Raw genomic sequence first — 13,977 nt, 5'->3', positions numbered from 1 at the left:
TTTCTTGCTGTGGAAGTGCGAAAATGAGCTCAGAGGGACTAAATAAATTGCCCAAGTTCACAGAGTTTGTAAGCTGTGGAGCCGTCTGCAAGTCCAGGCAGATGGACCCAGAGGATGCCCTTCAAATGCCCACGATTGAGAGACAGAGGGTTAGAGAAATAGAATGGAGAGTCTGTTAAGGGGAAAGGATGTCCTGCGCTAATTCCATGCAGGCTTTGTGGACCCCACCCCCACTCCAGACCAAAGCCATCAGGACATTGGGAAAGACAAATCCCGTCTCCACCAAAGGGAAGGTGGCTGGGACCTGAGGGTGGGGTTAAGCAGCCAGGGTTGGTATAAAAACCAAACACATGGGCCTTGGGCTCTCTCGCTCTGTCGCTCGCCTCCTGGCTTCACGGCTCCTGGCTCGCGGCCAGCTCTGAGTGCCAATTGGGATTCCAGATCGGCGGATCGGGTAGGACACATTTAAAACTTTGTCTCCCACTTTTCTCCCTGAGCTGTATGTTTCCTCATTTCCCCTTCCCTTGTAAATAAATCTTTTATGAACCTTTCGCGTGTGCCTGCAGTAGAGCATTGATAAGTCCTTTTAAGCACGCGGGTGAGGACCCACAGTCAGGCACCCCGTTTTGTATCAGGGCTGCCCTATAACAAGTCCACACACACAGCCTGTGTACACACATGAAATGCAAGGTGTGCACACACAGGGAGTGAGAGCTAGAGAGAGAGAGAAGGAGAGAGAGATTTAAATAGAGTCTGCAAAAAAGAATTAAAGAAGTATGAGGCATTATCTGAGAGAACTGACAGGGAGAGAGAGGAAAACAGAAGGCTGAGAGAGACAGAGGGGCTTTGGAAGAGACTCTATCCCTCCGTGTCACACTGAAATACCCAGGAACAACAAAGTACCAATTGTGTGCTTACACGCGCCAGGCACTGATCGCACTGTTTTCTTTCTCTGACTTAGTTTACACGACCATTCACTTATGGAATTGCTGAAACCTGTCGCTGGTGGCAGTGTGGCCAGCCAGCCCTCGCAAGGGTAGATACCAGCATTCAAAGCTCGGGGCCCACAGCACAGGCTTCTTCTTGTGGCTCGGGGTGTGAGGAGGGGAGCCTGGTGTCTGCAGAGGTTTGTGATGGGTGATGGTGATGGCAGCCAAGGAGGAGCTGAAGTGTGGAGGCATCCGATTCCTCTTACCTCTCTGAGGCAACCTGGGTTGCACCTTGTTCTGGGGCCTTGCTGGTAGCCGAAGGCCTTGGGAGAGGCCTTTGCATTTGGAGTATCACCCTTTGTGTGTAGATAAGGGAACCGGGGCAGAGAGGATAACCAACCTGTTTTCAGGGCTTATCGTGGTAGAACCAGGGCTCAGGTCCAAGTGGCCTGTGTTAAGAGCCCTTGGCCCTCACCAACACGGTGCCAAAGAATGGGCCAGTGCAGTCTGCAGAACTTGGGGAACAGCAGCAGCACTTTCAAGCAGACTCCTGGCCCTGTTTGCAAGGAGACTGGAAGGCAGGGGCCTCGCCTATGTGAGCAGGTCAAATGCCTCTGAGTTTTTATAAGAAAAGGCAAATTGGGGGCCTCCCTAGTGGCGCATCAGTTGAGCGCTGGGCTGCAAAGCTTCCCGCAGCCTCTGCAGCGCCAGTTCGATCCCCGGTCAACGGCAAGGGTCCCACATGGCGCGCAGACCTCTCCTGCCGTGCCCGCTGCTCCCCTCAGCAGTGTACGTCTTAGGTCTGCCTGTTCTGCTTCCCGCTCTGGCTCTGGTGAATTCTCTCACCCTCCTGCGCTTCTGACTATACCCAGTGCTTGTATAAATAAATAAATAAATCTTTTTTTTTTAAAAAGGCAAATTAAAGTAATTGGTGGCACATAATTCCCTGCCGCGTGCACCCAAACAAAGCTAAGACCTTCACTAGTTTTCACCATCATCACCATTGACACCAAATGCCAGAGTTTAGCACCACTGGACTATTTATGGTTTAATTCTGCCACATTGGATCCATAAGGCTGGGCCTCAAAGAAGGGCAAGACTCCACCCTCCAATGGCACTTGACATTGGCTTGAACAACAGAAGAGCAGAGCCCCCTCCCATAGATCAATATGGGGCTGGAAACACAGCAAGGTCACCATCAAGGCCAATAACCAGTGAGCAGGTCTCGAGAGCTCAGCTCTGGGCTTAATGAATAAACAAGGACGAACCAGGAGCGGAGTGGAAGCCAGGGCTCTGGAGTGGGTAGGCCGGCTTCTGACTGATCCAACTCCACCGCTTGCTAACTGAGCTTCAGCCAAAGATTAAACTTCTCTGAAAGGCAAATTGGTTTCAAGTCTTGTCCTTTTGTCAACACAGAAGCTTCCTAAGGCTTAGTCTCCGCTCCTGTGCAAACAGACACTTATCTACTTACCTGGAGGGGAAGACTATATCAGGGCTGTCCCCAAAGGTTGAGAAAATTGGTCTGGGAGGGTGGTCAGGAAGGGTTTCTGGAGGAGGCAGAGCTTGGATTGTAACCATCATTCCCCTTGACCTTGCCATATCACTCTCACAGCTGTCACCTCTTGAATGCTATTTATGGACCAGCAGGACATTCAATGAGCCACATCATCTACGTTTATTCTCAAAGACCCCCGCCCCGAGTTATTTGTCATGTTAGACAAGTGGATCCTGAAGACCCAAGCTGAAGGTGTGTATTGTTCAAGGTCACAGAGTTGGAAAGTAGTGGAGATAAGTTCCAGATTTACCTGTAAAGTTCAGGTAGACCCCAAAAGATCCATTTTTCCTTTGTTGAGTTTCCACAATTCTCTCCTTGAAATTGAGTTGTACCTGACTGTTGGTTTCTGTTATAATTTCAGAGAAATTTCATCTTCATCCCTGATATCTCTACAATTGGCACCAGCTTTTCAATCTCAGTTTATGTTATTTGTGGTCACAGTATTCTCGGTCTCTCTGCCAAGTAGTTATGGTGTATAAACACAAGCTTGAATGCACCCAGGGATCTTGCGGCTAGATGTTCCTTTGTAGAGTGATGATTTCCAGTGTCCTGGAAGCACGTCCCTAGATTGTCAGATGGCACATCTATCCACCGAAGACATCAATACGCTGTTCATTGCTCCATGAAAGAAATTTCCCTGATTCCAGTAACAAAAGACCTCAGTGGAGAGGCTCCCCCATGAATAAGATTAAGATTTTTTTTTCAATAACAGGGGCATCCCTGGTGGCACAGGGGTTAAAGTCTCAGTGCTATCGAGCCATCACCAGCCACTGCAGCACGAGTTCGATCTCTGGCCAAGGAGCTGACCCACCTGGCGCAGCAGACCTCTCCTGTCTCGCCCACTGCTCCCTTCAGCAGTGTATTTCAATGGACCATGGAAAGTGTTCTGTACAGACGAGCTGTTTTCTACACTGTCCTGCAACTGTCCATCTAGTTATTTATGATTTTCTGGACCTTCAGTTCCCTGCACAATTTCTGGAAATAATAAGAGTTCTTGATGAATGAATGAAGAAAGATGCAGGGAGGGAGGAGGAGACAGGTAAGTGTGACCATGGGAAATACGTCCATTTCCAGCCACCAGTTTATTCCCAGCATCTAGTACTGTGTCTGACTCATAATTGGTGCTCATTGAATATTTTGAATGAATTAATAGCTGCACAAACCCTCAATCCTTTTTGGATCTCTTTCTTATGTTCTTCCCCTCAGTATCAAGTGGAGTTCTTCCCTCAAGCATATCCATTCATTATTCATGTTTCTACTCTTTAAATAACATGAATCTAGTCATTTCTTACCTTTACATAACAATCTTTTACATATTTGAAATAAGACATCGCTTCATGTTTTTATTTCTCTGGGATGAGATTTTTAGAGTCCACTCAGAGGAGGAAGGGAGTTAGGGCACATTTCTTGACAAATGTTAATGGAAAGATTTCCCAGAAACCATCCATGGTAAGCCAGAGGGGATAAGAATAAGGGGAGCGTAATGGCTGGTAGGGAGGGGTGTCACTTCCCAGTCTGTGAAATGCCAGGACTATTCTCTTCCCTGGAGTGGTCTTCCCAAGGTCTCTTAGGAACTTGAAAAGGCCAAGACAAAGCTGGTTTGCAACTCCAGGGGAAATTTGATGTTCTCCCTCATCAGGCCTCTGGCAAGAGCCACTGGGTGTCTCCAAGGAGAATATTTCCAATCAAGTTGATGCCTGGAAGCCCAATGCAGGGTGAGTCGTGTCTTCTTTAATGTCCTCCTCAGAGTAGAGCATGTTGGCTGCTAATTTCCATCTTTCTGGGTTGAGGAGAGGCAGCTGGCCTTTGAAGATCCCTTTTTTTTTTTTTTTAATAAGAAGAAGTTAAGTCTTTATCGGTGTCATATAGAGTCACAGACAAGAACTGACTCCGAAGATTATATGGGGATATCTGCAAACCCCAAGATGGAGCCTCAGGAAGGCTCCATGCAGACCTGTGGGTCTGCGCCCCGACCCAGGATGCTGGAGTCACCCTCCCTATAGAGAACTTGGGGAGCGCCTCAAGCTGGACTTGAAACCCTTGTCCAACTTTTGTTCTCAGGTCTGTGCATGTGGCGTTATGATCCCCAGCAAGGCTCTCGTTATATCCTCCATGAGCAATCGACCATTTTCTCCAGTTTCTCCACCCCCGCCCCCTTCCCCAGTGACCACCATTTTGTTCTCAGAATCTCGAGTTTGTGTTTTTTAATTTGTTCTGTTTCTTTATCTTTCACAAATGCATGGAATCACCTGTGTTTCTCGCTCTCTGACATTCCACTTAGCATGATGCCCTCAGCGTCCATCGTGTTGTCACAAATGGTAAGATTCCCCTTCTTTAAAAGCCAAGCAGTGCCCCGTGTGTGCACACTGTGTCTGGGTCTGCCTGTCCACCGAAGGGCACTTAGGTTTCTTCCAAATCTTGGCCATTGTGAGTCAACTCGCGGAAGGCGGAGTTGCCACCTTCTGTCTGGTGACGGGGCTGAGAGTCTGTCATTACTGTCCCCACTGTACAGGAACCCAAGGTCACATGGCAGCGCCCAGCAGAGTCAGAGTCGGAACTTCCTTCTCTTCCTGGAATTGATACATCAGCCACCTTCCAGAGAATTCTGACTCCTGTCAAGACCTGGTGGCAGAATCTACAGGACAAAAGAATTATGTACCTTGTGATTTCAGAGCTTAAAACTCTGGTGAACCTTCTTAGTAATGGTGGCTGATTTTTTTTCTTTTTTCTTTTTTTGAAAATGAGGGGACTGAGAGCTTTGTGGCCGCAGTACAACACGAGCACCCCTTGAGTGAGGCCTTTCATGGGAAATGAGCCCATCTGGAGTCAGGTCCAGTGCTCTTGTGCGGCGTTTTCTAGCAGAGCCACCCCAAAATTCCAGAATGAAACTGGAAAGCGCAGGCAGCCACTCGGGTGCCTTCCATGCGATGCTCAGAGATGGCAGGGGACTGTCCATGCTCGCTTGAGAGTCTGATGGAGTGCCGCAGCTCACAGGGTGGAAGAGGAGCTGCTGGCAGGACATGATGGCATCATTCATCTTTGCCTTCTGGATGGGGAGTGGATGCGGAGAGCGAGGAGGGAGCCTCGCTCGCTGAGGAGCCAGCGCACCCGGCTAATGCTCATTAAGTTAACTAAGCGTGGAGCTTCCATGCTAATTACAGAAGGGCTGCCCGCCGCACACGTAGCCGTGGGGATGGATCCCTGGTGCTCCCTTTACTGGCCTGGAGCTACGATGGCTAATTGGAGCATTTCTCGCGGTGTCTCTCTGGAGGGCAAACATCAGCAAAACGTGCTCCCACCCGGACTCACTGTCCTGCTGTTAATATTTATTCTTGAGTCGTTTGCTGCAAGTAATAGGTCTAAGAGGAAGGATTTTTTTTTTTTTCCCTAAAAGAAAAAACTCGCAGGGTGTTAGTGAGGCTGCAAAGGTAACATCAGCCTCGACTGATTTTCTAGACAGGTATCTGGAATTTTTGGCACTGGATCAGGAGAGCCCAGCCGTGCAGTTCAAAGTCAAACATGGGCATCTATGTGGATGTCAAGGGCCCAGCATGGAAGAGTCTCTTCTTAGTTCTTCCGCTGCCCTCAGTACCTTGAGACTGAAAGAGATGTACTTATTTATCGGTGTTCTGCCTTGTTCCAAAATGGATTTGGGGTGGGTGAGTTTCAGCTCTAAGCCAGTAAATCATCAATGATACCAAATTACTGTGATTATTGGTTATTTTAAGAATTGTAAAGTCAAGCCAAGGAATACAGCAGGTCTTCAAATGCCATCCTTCCATGGCATTTCATTACAATGTTGATGAAAAATAAAATAATCCCCTCAATGAAGAATGAAATGTCTCTGAGGACCCAGTTTTGTTATATGTCATTTCATTGAAAGCTGCAGTTTCCAAGGCGCTGTAGATGACATTAAGTGAGGACTGACTGTACTTTAAGGGAGGCTGGAAATTGAGGAAGGAAGAAAATTTGCTGATTACCTTAAATTGGCAGATCCTAGGGATGAAATGCTGTGTTGCTGAGAGGACTTGAACTTGTTGTGACAGTGGGTGACTGGAAGTCAAATGATCAGCTACAAGTACCTCCCTCTGGAAACTCGTCTTGCTGTGCAGATTGGGATAAATGTAGATGCTGCCACATTTATGTGAGGGTGTTTGGTGTCTCCCCAGGTACAGGTCAGGGTGCAGGAGGGGCGGGGGCGGGCATCAGCCCAGCAGCTGATCAAAGCTAGCCCCTGGGTGGACGGCTGGCTCACGGGGAACAGTGCTGATATCAAGGGGGGAAATGAAAACTATCTAAGGCTAGTGAACATGGATTGGTTTGTCTCCATTTCCAGGCACTGCTCTTTAGGCGAGGGTATCCCACATTTCTCTGGGGACCCACTCTTCTCCCATACCAAATGTGTAGGCTCGTAGGTACCGAGAGGGTTAGGGACAGCTACACCTTTAAGGTCAATTTGGAATTGGGTCCTGGACTTTTGGGGATGTGTTGGGAAAACAGTTACTTTCTTTCTGCTTGCCTTGCTGACACTATCTTGAGTTGCTGAAGTCATTCAAAAAAAATTTAATCGTGTTTTAATTATATTAGCTTTTATTGCAGTAATATAACATGGGTACACTATAATTTAGGGGGGTAGGTTCACACCTTCCAGATGTACGTTACCACACCACTCTCACCACCAAAGCACCCACGGTCCTCCACCACTGAAGGCATTTTTTTTTTTGGTAGCAGGGAAGAGACCGTGTGGAAATGAAGCCTAAAAGGAGCAAAGAGGGGGTGAGAGATGGCAAAAAGTGGATTTTTGACAACACCATTTGAGCATCTTGATCCAGCCATGCCTGCAGCTATCGACAGCTGAGCTTTTGTGCTCTGTTTGCTTTAACCAATTTGTGATGAATATTTTCATCACTGAAATAAACAGAGTCCTGGTGCATTCTAGCTAACACAGTATCCACGGTCAAAATAGCACAGCCTCGGGCCTCCCCTGTGGCGCAGCGGTTGAGCGCTGGGTTGCGAAGCTGCCCGCAGCTTCTGCAGCACCGGTTCGATCCCCGGCTGCTCCCCGGCCACCAGAGGAGGGTCCCACATGGCGCGCAGACCTCTCCTGCCGCCCGCTGCTCCCCTCAGCAGTGTCCTTCGGTCCTTCTGCCTGCTCTGCTCCCCGCTCTGGCTCTGGTGAATTCTCTCACCCTCCCGCGCTTCTGACTGTACCCAGTGCTTGTATAAACAAAACAAACAAATAAAATAAATAAATAAAACATGCCTCTATAAAATAAAAAAAAAAATTAAAAAAAAAATAGCACAGCCTCCAAGTCAAGTCAACTTTCCTGTGTTAACTGAGAGAAAGAAGGTAAAAGCTCAAAAACAGACATAAGACAGAATAATTCTAGCTTGTTAAACATGAGAGTGTAAATCTAATACCTACTACGCAATAGGCCTGGCTCAGGTGTTCACAGTTATCACTGATTTTAACAAAAATCCCACCGGATGCTCCATGTTTTCCAATTGAAGACATAAAAAAATGAGAGAATTAATGAATCATGCCCAATTTGCAAAAGCCAATTAATTCACGGAGCTTAAATTTGGATCCAGCTCTGTCTGCCTCTAAGACCCACGCATTTGACTGCACTGTGTGTGGCCTCTTGGCCAATGCGCTGAAGTCTAAGGGGTGAGAGCAGAGATTTGGGTTCCTATGAGCCCAGAGCAGTGTCAGAACCACGTCCCTGCTCGACCTTTGAGCACAGCAACTAACACTCAGGACACAGAGGTTGAAGAAACAAGAGATTAAGAAAAGGCAAATCTGAAGGCAGGAAGCACAAGATCAGCTTGCAACTTATATTAAAATAATTGATCAAATGCTTAGTATCAGCTGCTGGAGGATGCAGTATAATGCCTGCCGTCGTCACCAGCCCCCAAAGGGAATGCCAAAGAAATCCGCAGAGACAAGGCATTTCGTCACACAGCCTGGAGGGCTGGAGGGAGAGGTGGGACAAATAGTCCCATTTCAAGCACATTTTGCTATCGATTGGACTAACAGCCACCCACGAGCAGCTGATCACCTCCCAAGGTGCAGGCTGGTGGGAAATGATTCCTGTTCTTGCTTCTACAAAAAGTCAGTTTCAGCGTTCAGTCAAGAGCGCGCCTGGGCAGTGAACTTGTCACTCCTTGGTGAGTAATTTGTCCTGGACTTGGAAAAAGCCAATCGCTTCTGAGCCCTTCCTTAAGCACCGAGCACATTGGGAAGTGGGGGTGGGGTGGGGACTGCTCAGTGCGGAGTCCTCAGACCAGTGGCCACCTCGCCCCTAGGGCCTCCCTTACACCCCTTCTCTGTTCTCATCACTGCCCTCAAATGCCCCTTCCTCTGCATTTTCACCCAATTCATTTCTACTCCTTCAAATCACACATTTTGCTAGCTGCTCGGTTCTCCTGAATTGATAAATCCCTTTGCAGTTACATAATTGCCATTATGTAATTTTTAATAATTGCTTGTGTGAATATTTGATTAACGTCCAACTCCTCCTTTTGAAGTTCAGCTCCATAAGAATCAGCTCTGTGTCATTTTTCTTCACCGTGCTGCTCCCAGGAATTACCAAAGAGCCCGACACACAGCGAGCCCCTCAAAGACTATCTTACAACACCCCATGAAATAGCAGATATCACCAATCACACATTACAGAGGAGGAAACTGAGGCACACGACAACGCTGACCAAGAGACCAGGACTTGAATCCAGTTCTGTTTCACACAAGCTCCACCTTAGCCATCATGCTAATCCCATCCTTCTAGAAGTGGACCTTGTGTTTGGCAGAGTCCAAAGTGTTAAATGAAGGCACAGAGCAGGGGGGCTGGAGCCCTCTTCGAACTGTCGAACTGTCCGGGGAAGGGAATGCTCTTCCTTGGGACTCACTGTCTCCAGGGCAGCAGGAGTGTGCTTCAAGAATTCAAAGTCCAGACTCCTTAGATTGGTAACGAACAAGACTCTTTGCACTCTGCTCCAGTATTTCTCAAACTGACAGTCTAGAGGAATCTAGGATTAGAAACGTAACTGACTTCCACCATCAAGACATTCTATTGTCATTGGTTTTGGATGTGAATTGCCCATTCTTTTTTTTATTTAAGATTTATTTATGCATACAAGACCTGGGGTACAGGCCAGAGGTGCAGGGGGTGAGAGGATTCACCAGAGACAGAGTGGGGAACAGAACAGGCAGATCTACTGAAACACACTGCTGAGGAGAGCAGCGGGTGAGACAGGCGAGGTCTGCTGCACCATGTGGGTAGCTCCCTGGCCAGGGATTGAACTCGTGCTGCAGTGGCTGCCGATAGCTTCACAGTGCTGAGACTTAACCCCTGGTGCCACCAGGGAGTTCCTGCCCATTCTTATTTTTTTAGCTTGCAAAAGGTTTGGATGTGCGTTCAGGTTGATGTCTCTGCTCTCGCCTCCCCATAAGTCACCAGCACCATCTTCTGACACAACTGCCTTCATCGTCTCACCCCCCCTTCCCCCAGCCCCCACCCTGCACATCCTCCTTCTTGCAGCTTCCAAAAGCTCTGTCTGTTTTGGCGTGGGCTTTGCTCTTGCAGTTCGCCACCAGCCCCTGTGCTGTGCTGCCCGGGCACTCACACACCGTGTCTTAACCCGCCACTATATTGCTCGCTTTTGCTTTTTCAGTCTCACCCAGCTGGGCCGTGACCTAGTCGAGGTCATGGACTGGATCCCCAAAATGCTGCCTACAGAGCAAATGGTTGATGCCCTAAAAAGGTGGAGTTTGTGAACTAACACCGAAATGTAATACAGGGGTGACTCACCTATTTATATTTCTCACATTTTCCCACTTGAAACCTATTTTTCAGACATCCAGATGTATTTCCAAGGGCATCGAGACAAAAGGTTTTAGTAGAACAGCTCTGTCTACCCATTCAAGCAAAAACAAACCTCAGCATAAAATCATCTGGTTTGGGCAAGATTATTCGGGCTTATATGATTTCTGAAAAGTATGTGACCTGGCACCAGAGTCAGGTCCTGTGGTTCTCAAACTGGCTGCCATTGAAATCATCTCGCGGGATGCGGTACCTGTGGCATGACCAGCGCAGGCCCACCCTGCGGGCCCCACGTACCAAAGCAGCTCGAGTTAACAGAGAATTTCTCACCAAACAAACTCTCAGCTCTGAGCATACCTTCTCTCTCTCTCTCTCTAACTTACAGCATGTCATCCTACAAACACATCCTGGGAACTCAATTGACTTTCTTTGCAAAGAGGAAAAAAACCAAACCAAACAAAACACCATGAAACACCATATTTTCTGAGTTTTTCTAATTGATTCTTTCTCATCTCCATATGGTAAACACATTCATTATGGCCTTCGCTGAAGAACAAGCAAGGGAGGAACGACTTCTAAAAAAAATTGACTTTTTCAGTTGCAGTCTGGCATGAATGTTTGGATGCTGTTGTTTGAGAATCAAAAAACGGTGAGGGTGGCCATCTATTATTGATTCCCGCCTGCTCTTTAGCTGCATGCACTATTGATTAAAGCCTCCTCAGCCCTCACCTTTGCTTCCTCATCCCAAGGGAGCGAGACTGGAGAACTGCTAAGAACCAGAACGCTGCATGAAGATCTTGCTCAACCATAAGCCAGCCAGAATGGAGAAATGCAGAAACTTCTAAACAGCCGTGTAAGTGGCCTCACTGGAGGTGGAAGGAGGGGAGACTGGGCAGGCACTTCTCCCGAGGGCGCTGCCCTCTTTCCCTCGGCACACGTCTCTGCACACGTCCTGCACGTGTGTCTGGACTGGAGCGTGTGCATGACCCTGTTCCACCATTGCAAGATGGAAACTTGACTCCAGCCCGCAAAGGTGAATCACCTGGGGCTTCCTGGCTTCTGTTGCTGGGAAAGGCAGGGACAGGCATTTATTTACCTTGGGAACAACAGGGCGCAGGACTTTGAAGCCCTCAGCTCTCCACATTTTCTCCTTTTCTCTGTCTTTTGCTTTTGTTTTCTCCTACTGCAGGCTGGCTTCTCCTGGTCTTTCTGCCTCCCCAAGACTTTCAGATTCAATTCTTCCTCTCCTTTCTTATGCTCTTGCCTTGTAAGTCCCCAGGATCTCATAGCTTATTGGTTACCTTCACCTTTTTTTTTTTTTTTTTTAAGATTTGTTTATTTATTACACAAGCACTGGGTACAGTCAGAAGCGCGGGAGGGTGAGAGGATTCACCAGAGCGAGAGTGGAGAACAGAACAGGCAGACTGATGAAGTACACTGCTGAGGGGAGCAGCGTGTGCGGCAGGAGAGGTCTGTGCACCATGTGGGACCCTCGCCGGTGGCCGGGGATCAAACTGGTGCTGTAGAGGCTGCGGGCAGCTTTGCAACCCCAGTGCTCAACCGCTGCGCCACCAGGGGAGGCCCACCTTCACCTTTTAATTCATGCGTTGGACGAAATATCGCTCTCTCTCTCTCCCCTCCCTTGGAAGGTGATGTAGAAAGAGGCACTGTAGGTTGAAGTTCCGGAGTGGCTGCCAAAGAGATCATGGCTCAGCTGGGATGCAGATCACAGGAAAACACACACTGCAGGCAGCATAGTGAGAGGATCAAGACCTCCCCCTTCAACTCCCAGTGACTGGCCTGGATAAGAAAGGAGAGGCAGTCCCTGGTCATCAAATTCTGAAATCACCGTACAGCTTTGATTTGTCTGTCAGGGCAGAGATAGACAGCAAAGAAAGGGTGTGTTTCTAGGCTGGAGAAATACTTAGCACTAATCGTTAGTAGCTAAAGAGAATCTGTCTATTAATGCACCGATCAGAAATAAAAATCTAAAAAAAGAAAGCGTGTCAGGGAGGCAGTCGAGTGCAGATCTTCATCAGGGGACTCTGATCTGGGGCCCGAGGGCAGGTGCTCACAGTATGCCAGAGGCTGTGGTCACGCTAACAGCGTGATGCCAATGGGCTTGGACGATAATCTAAGGGACCTGCCCTTGCTTGCCTTTGACCTTCTGTTAATGCTTAGTCCCGCCCGGGTTGAGATGAAATGAGGGTCTTCATGCCTTGCTGGTGTGCACACGCTTGCATGTCTTTTCTGGCAGGGCTTTTTATTTTTTAAATTTTTTTAAAGATTTATTTATTTATGCATACAAGAACTGGGATGTAAGCCAGAGGTTTGGGGCAGTGAGAGGAGTCACCAGAGACAGAGTGAGGAGCAGAACAGGTGGATCTACTGAAATACCCTGCTGAGGGGAGCAGCGGGTGAGGCAGGAGAGGTCTGCTGCGCCATGTGGGTCAGCTCCCTGGCTGGCTGGGGATCGAACTTGTGCTGCAGAGGTTGCCGATAGCTTGATGGTGCTGTCTTTAACCCCTGCACCAGCAGGGAGGCCCTCTGGGGGAACTTTTTGCAGTGTTTATGAAGAGTTGTAAAAACATCTTTTCTATGTATATCTTTAGAAGACTTTGTGGGGTTTGCCCAGCCCAGAAGCCACTGTGCTCTTGCTAACAACTGTTCTCCGTCTCGCCGGCTGGCTTCCTCGCTGTCACATCTGCGATACCTTCCCTTCTTGGGGAAGCTCGTGAACAATGTTCTGACTTTGTGACCCAAGCTGCTGAGCTGTTGTTCACAACTGGGGACGGCATTTTACATAAAAGAGGGTTCACCATAGAGTCATTTGTAATAGCAAAATTTTGAGATGACCTAATTGTCCCTAAGGGAATGGGGACACTCATTAGGGGACAGTCTTAAGGTCAAATAGTAAAATTCTGGAGAATATAAAATGACAGGAGGAAACACTCATCAGCTGTGCTGTTTAAAGATACTTTTTATAATTTTAATCAAAAAATCCAAGTGATGACAAGTAAGATGTAATACTTTTATAAAATGTCTTTCAAAGCTTAATAGTTGATTTCCACCTTGGATATTTCAACTATTTGGTTCTGAAAGTGACCCGCAGCTAGTGCCAGCTGCTTTGTGTTTGTATACGGGTATTGGTGTAAAAACGGAAGGAGGTAATAACTTGTACTTTTCAGTTTTTGCCAAAATTTTCATAATGAATAAGTATACTTTCATAATAGAAATATGTAATTTTCAACTCTGTCATTTTCCTGATAATAGACCTCCATGGGATAGTCCTCTCAAGGTGCTTGATTATTTATGAGTCTTAGATGAAAGTAATCTGGTTAGAATTCAGTGTTCCTTGTCAACAGCCCCAAGCTCCCTTCCTACCTACCATCCTGTAAAACCTCCTAGATTTTGTAAACTATTGGCAAATCAATAAAATATAATTTTTATTAATTTTTTAATTTTTAAAATATTTTTATTTTATTTTTATTTTTTTTAATTTATTTAGGGCCTCCCTGGTGGTGCTAGGGGTTAAGCACTGCATTATGAAGCAATATGCAGCCTCTGCAGCACAAGTTTGATCCCCACCCGGCCAGGTAGCAACCCACATGGCACGGCAGACCTCTCCTGACTCGCCTGCTGCTCCCCTCAGCAGTGTACTTTGGTTGATCTG

The sequence above is a fragment of the Talpa occidentalis genome, unplaced genomic scaffold (assembly GCF_014898055.3).
Source record: "Talpa occidentalis isolate TD23 unplaced genomic scaffold, MPIMG_talOcc4v2.1 talOcc4.12, whole genome shotgun sequence".
Taxonomy (NCBI): Eukaryota; Metazoa; Chordata; class Mammalia; order Eulipotyphla; family Talpidae; genus Talpa; species Talpa occidentalis.
This window is presented reverse-complemented; position numbering follows the sequence as displayed.